Genomic DNA, 9580 nt, shown 5'->3' on the forward strand with positions numbered 1-9580 from the left:
GGGCCTCGCCAGACGGCTGAGCGCGTCGAGAGGTGGGGGCGCCCGGCCCGGCCCTGCCCCCTGGCCTGGCCGTCCCTTCCCCCGCCCAGGTGGAAGCCCCCTCCCTCGGAGAGCAAAGGTCTGGAAGCGGTGGGAGCCTCCGTGCATTTATTTACATGAAATTTGCTCCGAAAGTAGACAGGCGTGCTGCTTCGGCGTTCATCATTAAAGCGTCGCGGCGTTGGTGGCCCGGGCTGGTGACAGCACAGGGGAAAAACAAACCAGCGCTGCTCGTGCTTGATTGACCTGAAGGCAGGTTGCGGTTGTGCCTGTCCCGGCTGACGAGGCCAGGGAGCAGATGCAGCGGGAGGCGCGAAGGGTTGCTGGCCTTCCCAGGAGCACATCCTGCAGCTCATTTGCCTGGAAATTTCAACGGCTTGGCAGGCTGGCAAAGTTGCAGCTCCAGCTTAACCAGGGCAGTGACTTGTGCCGCTGTGCGCCCTCCGGCCGCGTTTGGGTGGCTGCAGGGGACCGTACTGTCCCAAAGCTTGAGCTGCTCCCTTTGAGGCAGGGCACAGGGAGGGGACTTGAGTTGTCTGCTGCTGTCAGAAACGATTGAAAGGTCTGCCGTATTCTTGGATAAACCAGGGTGTGAAACAATAATCCACACATCATATAAGCCGGAATGATACGCATTTAGATGCGGGAAGAGGGGCTGAGTGTCCAGGTACTCATTGCACATAAATGGAAGATAAATTGGTTTCAACATGACTAAAGGTGCAAACTGTCTACTCAAGGGCTTGATAGATCTAGAGGTAGTTGGCCGCTCTTTTTGGTATTTTAACACCCAGAAATCACAAGCATCAGAGAACACTAAAAGATCAAAAATCTAGGAATACTAAACTCTAAACGTAATCAGGAATACTAAACCAGATGCATTTGGTTAAACCACTGAGTTTTTCTAAAAGTCTAGAAGAGCCTACCCTTAATTAGCACTGGTTTTAACGAATATGACATGATTGCATCCAAGGACATACTTACGTGACAACCTATACTGCTATTTAAAGAGATCCGTGTGAGGCTGAGTCAAAGAACAGAGATTAGAGAGAAGGAGGGGTCCCTTACTGGCAGCGTGTATTCAGCAACAATAGGCTTAATCCTTTACTGAACCAGACCTCCATCCTGTGGAAGCTATCGAGGCCAAACTCCTGTCGGTTTCGGTTAGAATCTGACCTAAAAAAGGAAAGCAGGCCTGGGCTCTGAAGGGATCTAAAGAGTTCGAGCAAAGATACTCTCAATGCGTGCAGCTTCGTGAGAGAAGCAGCACCTTGGAGAAACGTACTTGGTAAAAAGGAAGTCCATGGCTGTGTTGGGATAGGTTTGTGACTGTTCACTGCAGCTGCAGGTCGACTGAGAAAATGCACTAGTGAATGCAAGATTTTATTTTACGCTCCATGAGTTATGGAGCAAGCATGGCAGTTAAAGGGAATATCAGATAGTGCCAAAGCTAGTAACCAAAGAATTAAATGCATTGCACCTTACTGGACTAAATAAATAAGGAGCACAAAGGTATCTAGTTGAAAAGATTGGAATAAGGGGATCGGAAATGATGTGCTTAAGTTCTAGTAAGATTATACCTTCTAAAATGTTACCTACACTATTATCGATCCTTATTACCAGCTCTTATTTCAGTCAGAATGGGTGTTACTTACATATCTTTTTTTGTGTGTTTCTGCTTTTGGCATGAACGCATCCTATCTATTCCAATGACGACTTCCTTTACACGTATTAGTTTATACCTGTCTGTTATAATTGAAACTACCTCATTTATATCTTTTCTACCTCTGCTTGCTTCACAGTTCTGTTCTCTCCTATGTCCCTCCTTGTTTGTTTTTACTGTTGTCTACAAAGTCATCAATCTGGAATTTATGTCTGATTGATGCTTGCCACTAAATTATTAGTGAATACAGTGGATTGAAAAGTAAAGATTCACCAGACTAATCCTTAAAAGACACCACTTCCCCTGTTCAGTGTCTACAGTCCCACCATTAATATTTTGCTGATGCTTTGACAATGGAGAATTATTAATCATATTTCAGTGTTTCTATTTATAAAGCATTTTTTCTGCTTCAAATGTATGTGATACTATATAAACCTTTGCAGATATGCCAACGTCTTATATTCACCAAGAGCTCAATCCTTGCTGCACTTGGCACACTTAAGGAGAGAGGGGAGAACACCAGTTTCATTCTGCTGTGGTTTTGAGTCAGTTTATATCAAAGCAGTTTGGGGAGTTAGCGTGGAGACCCTCAGAACTGCTGCAAGTTACGCTAGCAGTAAAGGAGCAAATGACGTATGGTATCATGCCCTTTCCACACTCCTGCACCTTCAACAAACCCTCTGTACCGAACAGAGAAGGTGTAAAGTCAGCAATGTGCCGCTCCAGTGGAAGCCCTTGGCTCGTCTGTGCTGACAGCCAGAGGAGGGGCTGAGGATTGAGTTCCAAAGTGTAAATATATTAAACACAAATCCTGATTTTGTTTCAGAGACACATTTGTTCCATGAACCCTTGTTGCTTATCCCTTCCTCTAAGCTGTTGTAGAACATGGGATCCCCATCTTACACTACCATTTTCATTACAGTGAGAAGTTTTTTACCGTCATTGAAGACTAAGACACACAAATTTTCCAGAATTATTTCTTTTTAAAAATGATGTGTATAGACACAAGCTTGTCCCTTGTGCTACAAGTGTTTTAAGCGTGCTCACAGTGCAGAGCGGCCTGACAGCCAGCTGGGCTAGCCAGGGACTCCTCTGGCAGTGTGCAGCCAACATCACGCTGCCTCCCTCATTCTCTGGCCCTGGCAGCCGGCAGTCCTGGCTCTCTACAGCCAGGCAGATAGTGTAAGAGCAGTGCCCAAAACGGTGTCGGTGAGACAAAATGACACTCCTTCGACTCCCTTGAAATGCAGTTGCAGTTGTTCCAGTGATGTACGAAAGGTAAGTTGATCGACGGGAGTCCGAAGCCTAGTCTTGGGTTTGCAAGTGGTTTTTCCTTTTGACTGACTGGAAATTGTTGAGCTTCACGTCTGTCTCAGCAATCTACACTTACAGTTCTGCTGCACTGTAGCTAGACTGATTTCTAGTCACTACTTGCAGATGCAGAACAAAGTGTGAAGGCCTGAATCGGTGTCTGAAAATCCAACTACTGTACCTCATACAATTTCTGTATTTTGGTTACATCATCTAGATATGTAGCAACCTCTGCCAAATAAACGGTTACTTAACAGTTTTGGAAGGAATGTGTTGGTTAGTCATAAGAACAATCCCATTGTGTTTTAAAAACAAAGTTGAATGATGCTGAGAAGTGGGAGAAGAGGAGCTGAGGGCGAGTTCTCTTTCTCAGTTCTCTCAGTCTGCCTTTTGCTGGATCTGTACCCATTCTGTCTCTGAACTCCCAGGGAGAGATCCTGGTTGTTTTGCTTTCATTTAGTGGCAGTAAAAAATTCCACACAAAATTCCACAAAATTCCACAAAACAAATTTAATTTATTGCCCCAGTTGGCAGACAAGGTAAAATTTTCTTCTGCCAATAAGTAGAAATTAACTTTTTCCATTATCCCAGCTGTCAGAATCATATGACAGTGTATGTTGCTGTTGAATTGAAGTCATCCATATGGTGATGCAGACAAGCAGAAAAAAACCACCACAAAACAGTTGCTGCCTTACAATACAGTGTGTTTAAATCTTTTCGTTTTCCAGGCGGAGAGTTTCCAGGATTAAAGCCTACTTTTCCCAGTAGCGAATCTTGTGCCTTAGTCTCAAGACCACTAGGATCTCTTTCTCTTTGACTTCCTCCCCATCAACAGGACATATTAACCTCATTTAAAAAAAAAAATATTATTTGGGATCTTCAAAATAATGAAGTTTACAAAAATTACAAGCTTAGATTTTGGGTTTCTTTTAAATTCGGCCTCCGAGTTTTACATCTGTAGGACTTATAACTACATATAGAATGCAGTTCTGTAGCTATAAGGCAGACTTTGGTTTAACTTTATTGAAGCTGAGATTCTTGTATAATCGTACATCTTCAGAAATTAAATCTTCTTGAAAACTAGCCGAAGTCACAAGATTCTTGATAGATGGAAAAACTGTTAATCGCAGAGAGGAGATAGCACACTCAAGACTGCATTTTATTTAGTGGAAGGAAAGCAAAATATCAAAAATATGTTGTTGCTATCTTCATCTTTCATTTAAAGAATAATGAAATAGAAATTGCAATTTCCTTTTGTATCACTAGATGGTATATGGTAACTGTAGGGAAGCTGAGCTCTTAAAAAAAACTTTGATAGAGTATAGGTGCTGCTGTCTCTCCTGATCCAGCTGTTGCACTGACCAGACTCTGGCTTACAGAAGAAATGCATGCAAAGCTATTCCTGACAACTAAAGTTGCTTTTTCTTGTACCAAGACCTGGGTCCTATTGCAGTCAGTGGCAAAACTTGCTGAGTGGTTCAGTGCTCATGTTTTCTGGGAAACTGCATACTAGTTAGGCCTCTAACTCGGGCTTATACTTAAAAAGAGGAGCTCTGTATTGAAATGCTTGAAAACACCCACACTTTATTGGAAAGTTAGCAAAGTCTTCAGACTGCATGGATCAGACCCCCTGAGCTACCTGCTGGTGAGCTCTCGGTAGGCGTAAAAGTCCTTACCGAGACAGAACAAATGGAAATTTAGGCTTCTAATTTTAGTTATGCCTGTATGAAGTATCATACAGTTGCCATGCAAACAGCTACTTTTACACACATCATTATTTTTGCAGGTAATATTTTTGAATGCTGCAATCAAAAATACTGTTTTGATAGCACAATCAAAACAGCATCTCCTATAGCAATTAGAAAAGAAAACAAAAGGAATAAAAATAGGTAGACTAGGAAAACAAATAAAGTAAGAAAATAATAGGACAAATGAGCAAAGGACAGCCAAAATGAACTCCATTAAAATATTTTTTCCCTGAAATTATAAGAAGATCAATGTGAATTTTAGCATCTGAGAAAAATAGTCCTACTGAATCCATTAAAAGGCTGACACGATTCAAGAAAGCTTCCTTGCCTGAGCTCTTGTTAGGACCTGGTAACACTGCAACCTTAGGACGTAAAAGTCTTCTAACAGATAAGATACCAGCTAACAAGCACTCCAGTATTTTGGTTAACAACTGAAATGGTTTTGTTACTATTTTATAAAGGAACCAAGGGCATTTTATGCTGTTCCATTTGGGTGAACAGTTCAACAACTTAAACGGAGCTATTTCCACTTCCCAATTATGATAATGCCATTTTAGTTTGAAAGTTTTCAATTCAAAATTAAGATGTCTTGGGATGACTCTGTCCTCTAGGCTCTACTTGTGTGAAAAGGATCACACGAGCAAGATTTATGGACACAATTCCACAGTGAAATCTTATTTCTCCTGTTCCATATAGAAGCCAAAATTTTCTTAGTGCTTTTTAACAACAACAAAAAAAAATCGCCTATTTTTCAGAGGCTACTTTGCTGTTTGGTGGTTTGCGCTTTTTGCATTCCCTTGGTCTCTCCTATGCTTAGACTCTGTGGCTTTCTGGGTGAGAGACCCTTTCATTATGGTGGGCAGTATCATCTGAAGCTTTCATAACAGTTTCTCACAGTGTCGCCAGTTTCCACAGTAGCATGAAACATTTTGGAGAAGGGCTCGGTGTGCAGGGCTCTGTTCTGCACAGCCTAACCCCACTGCGCCTTTGCTCCCCCCAGTCTTCTCCCCAGAGTTTGGCAGGGTAGTGCTCTCGGATGGCATGTCCTTTCTACCCCGGTAGTGGAGAGAAGGAATGGGACAAAACAGATTTCGGGAGGGAAGGGAGTGTGGCGTGTAGTCCCCCAGCATTGCACCAAGATGGTGAATGAGGAGAAAAGTCTCAGACACGCAGCACCATCCTCCATTACAACCTCCACAGCAGAACAGGAGTCCCCCCAAAAGCAAGTTTCAGTTTCTGGACACAGGGAACAGATCCATTTTTGTAGTACTTAAGACCAGCAAGGGAAAATGTTTTCTGAAGATACACAGAGCTATGGTACAGAAAAGTGAGAGTAAGTAGCTGTGCCACCCAAAAGAAGCGTTCATCTTGGCTACAACAGGTAGCTGTGTAGTGTGACAGCATCTCTTTGTTTCCTGAGTAAAGAATAAAAACATGATGTTAAGAAAATAACTGGGGTAAATGTTCCCGTTTGAAGTCTAGCCTCTCTTTCTTTGTACATTCACATCTCCCAGAGAGATGCCTATGATGGCTGATATTACAAAGAATGCAGGATTAGGTCAGACTTGTAATGCACTTTTCAGCTTTGCAATTGAAGTAGTACTGCTGTGGAGAAACGCCTCTTAATGTTATTTGAATCTTTAAATGCCAATAATGTAGTCTGAATAAATGTCTGTGAGAAGGAGTTTCTTTCTATGGCTTCACCAGCCTTTTCTCCATAGAGAATGAAAGGAAGATGGAGCTGTTATGACAAAATCTTAGAAGGAAATTAATGTCAATTAACGCTTCAAATAATCGCACCACCTTCAATATTATAATTGCAGTTTTAATGACTATCACCTCTAAGAGCCACACAGGATGGGACAGTTAACGCAAAGGTGATGTTGCAGATGGAAATAACGCAGTACCACTTGCTTTCACATCTATTTCATAAAGTGTTGTCAGTATGACATCATAGCACAGAAAAGTGCATTTCTTAGTGGCATGAACTCTGAGCTGACAGGAGTTCATTGAGGATTTGAGGCATGCATTAATCAGTATTGCTGCACTGCCTGTTATATCTTAGAGTTTAATTAACAAATTCAGTGAAGGGAAATAGCATCCATAAGCAGCGATAAAGGGATGTTCAGCATAGCTTGCAAAATAACCATTTGAACGTTAAAAAGAATAAAGTCAAAAGTTAATAATTCTGATTACCCACACAGCCCCCAAGCCACTACTTACTTACACACAACCTTACATTTATGCTTGCAAGTAGTTTCATTAGATCCAGCAGGATAGACTGCCCAAGTGAGTATCTGTGTGCGTTTAGCTGCCTGCTGCCTTGCAATCTGCTTGGATCAGCCCAGGGCACGTATGAAGGGGTTTGTGCCTTCTCCTATAGCAGGGAACAAGAAAGGGTTTGAAAACATGCGAGTGCAATTAAACCCCGTGTAGATCTTCCCCAAGGGGAAGAGAAGGACAAATCTACATCCTGGTTGAGTTCTCTGACAAACTAGTTTAAAAATGGCATGAGCAGGCTGCCCTGCTAGCACCATTTATCAGGAAGAGGTACTCCAGTAGAAGATAAATGACTTGTAATCTCGAGCAAAGGGATGCATTTTCTGCAGCCTAGAGTGCAATACCCTTTCCTTCTGTACGCTTAATGCCTTAACTTCGGCCGTTTCCTGCCCGTCGTGTTTGCTCTAGTAGTCCTAATCGTTCTGGATGAGTGCATATCAGTTCTGTGGATTTCGCTGAATGACAAAAATTCGCTACAGCAATACTGTATTTGCTCTCCGGACCCAAAGGAAGAGGGCAGGCAAAAGAAAGCGGAAGGCAGGGAAGGAAAGTTCACAGAAGGATTACAGTACCTTTGGGATCCCGAGTTCAGGAAGTATAGGTTCCTAATCTCTGCTCTGGCATAAACTTTACCAAATCAGTAGTCAATTTATCTACCTGTGGGATGGATTATAATACTTACCTGTCTCACAGGGGCCTTGTGAGGATTCATTAGTTACAGTCCTTTGAAGATGGAGAGTGCTGGCACCATAATCTTCTCCAGGTTCCTAAGTGTCATCAGGGGACCCTCTGAGGAAACCAGTTGTTTCTAAACTGCGGTTACTTACCATTTATTGCCTATTATGTATGCTTGAGTTTATATCTGCTTGGATTTTCTTTACTGCATTTTCTTCTCTTTAGTTGGATTGATAGGATCTCAAGATGAAATTCATTTGTTCAGTTTGTGGTGATGCTACCCTGGGGATTGCTACACCTGAGCCTTAGCCTTTGTACACATCAGTTCATAATTACTGGTCTCGCTGGAATTTAAGTGAGATAGAGAGTGCTATTCCAGGGCTTCTTGTTGTGTGAATTAGGTCTCTTGGTGCATCTGTAATGTTAGCTTGGAGGTTTTTGTGGGTTTAGATCCATTTTAATAATCCTGAAAAGCTTCTGATGTATTAATGCATCATTAGTATGCAAGAATGTGTATTCTTTTGAAGGGCTAAGGTAAACATCAGGCATTTTGTTATTTTATTCTAAGTTCTTACACAAGCTGCTTTTTTAGAAGTGTTTGAATTACATGCAGCATTGAAAGCTGAGGGAAAGAGCAATGGAATAAGGTGTTCTTGTTTCTTGACTTCCAGCAGTGCTGATAAAAGCCACGAGGAGTTCATATTAGAAACAGGGGAGTCTCAGTTCACCACTCTCCCTGGTTTTGAATAGGATGTTACTTTGGGCTCAGTTCTGGCCCTTGTTCTTGCTGGATAGTACTTTACTCTAGAATTAGTTTTACCAATTTCAGTTAATTCATTCAGATGTACGATGATCTCTTCTTCCACTGCTGTTGTCCTCTCTCCAAGGGAGTTGTGATAGGCTTCTTTAAATTCAGGTAAAGGAAATGGTTACACAATTTCCATTAACTTTGAAACGAGCTCTGAAAAATCTCATTTTGCATGTCTCCATTTTGTGTCACCATTCAGCACTGCTGACTTTAGCTGAGTATTGGATCATGCCATAGGGACACACTGAGAGCTAGCACAGCTCAGTGCAATTCCACGGAATTTAGCAGGCTTTCAGCTACTCACATCAGCAATGAATAATGTGTAGCCTTTAAACTACAGAGCTTGTGAACGGCAAGATGACTAGGTTCCATCCGTCCCTGGTATAAATTCCTGGATTTATATGAGGGCTGAATTTATGACATCTGTTTACCTGGGGGCTCCAAGCTGCCCCCATTATTCATTTTGAGCAGTATGCTGCAACTATGTTGTTCCACTGAGCATGGATTAAATTAATTGCTGTTGTAAGAACATATAACTCCTTGAGTTCCGGTGAAGTGACACTGGGTTACACCTGCTGCAGATTCATTCCTATGATTTCATCCAAGACTCCAACACAATTGGATAGTGAAACAAATTTGAATCAGACTGTGATGTCTTAAAAGTGAGCAGTAAGGCTAGAAGAAGTGATCAGATATGGATGAATGAATTAACTTACTTCTGATTCATATTACAGAGTTCGCAAGGCTATAGATTTCAAAGATTAAGCAGTACATTTTATAGGAGACGTAGTGCGGTTGGTTTGAGAGAAAATGATGAATGTACCTGCACTTTCATTTGTGTTTCCATGGCATGGAAGGTATCCATGCATTTTTAAGAGATGTGTGCAGTTGTATACATCCTCACGTATACAGTTGTGGATGCTTCATGCTTTGTGTTCTGTGGCAAAGTTTCTGTGATGCTCAGCAAAGTAGACGTTCTGTGTAGGTTCAGGTAAATCAGCACTAGTGGTTTTTGTTCTGTGACAAAGTTTCTGTGATGCTCAGGCCCAGCAAAGTAGA

Source organism: Aptenodytes forsteri, unplaced genomic scaffold, assembly GCF_000699145.1.
Source record: "Aptenodytes forsteri isolate BGI_AS27 unplaced genomic scaffold, ASM69914v1 Scaffold82, whole genome shotgun sequence".
Classification (NCBI taxonomy): domain Eukaryota; kingdom Metazoa; phylum Chordata; class Aves; order Sphenisciformes; family Spheniscidae; genus Aptenodytes; species Aptenodytes forsteri.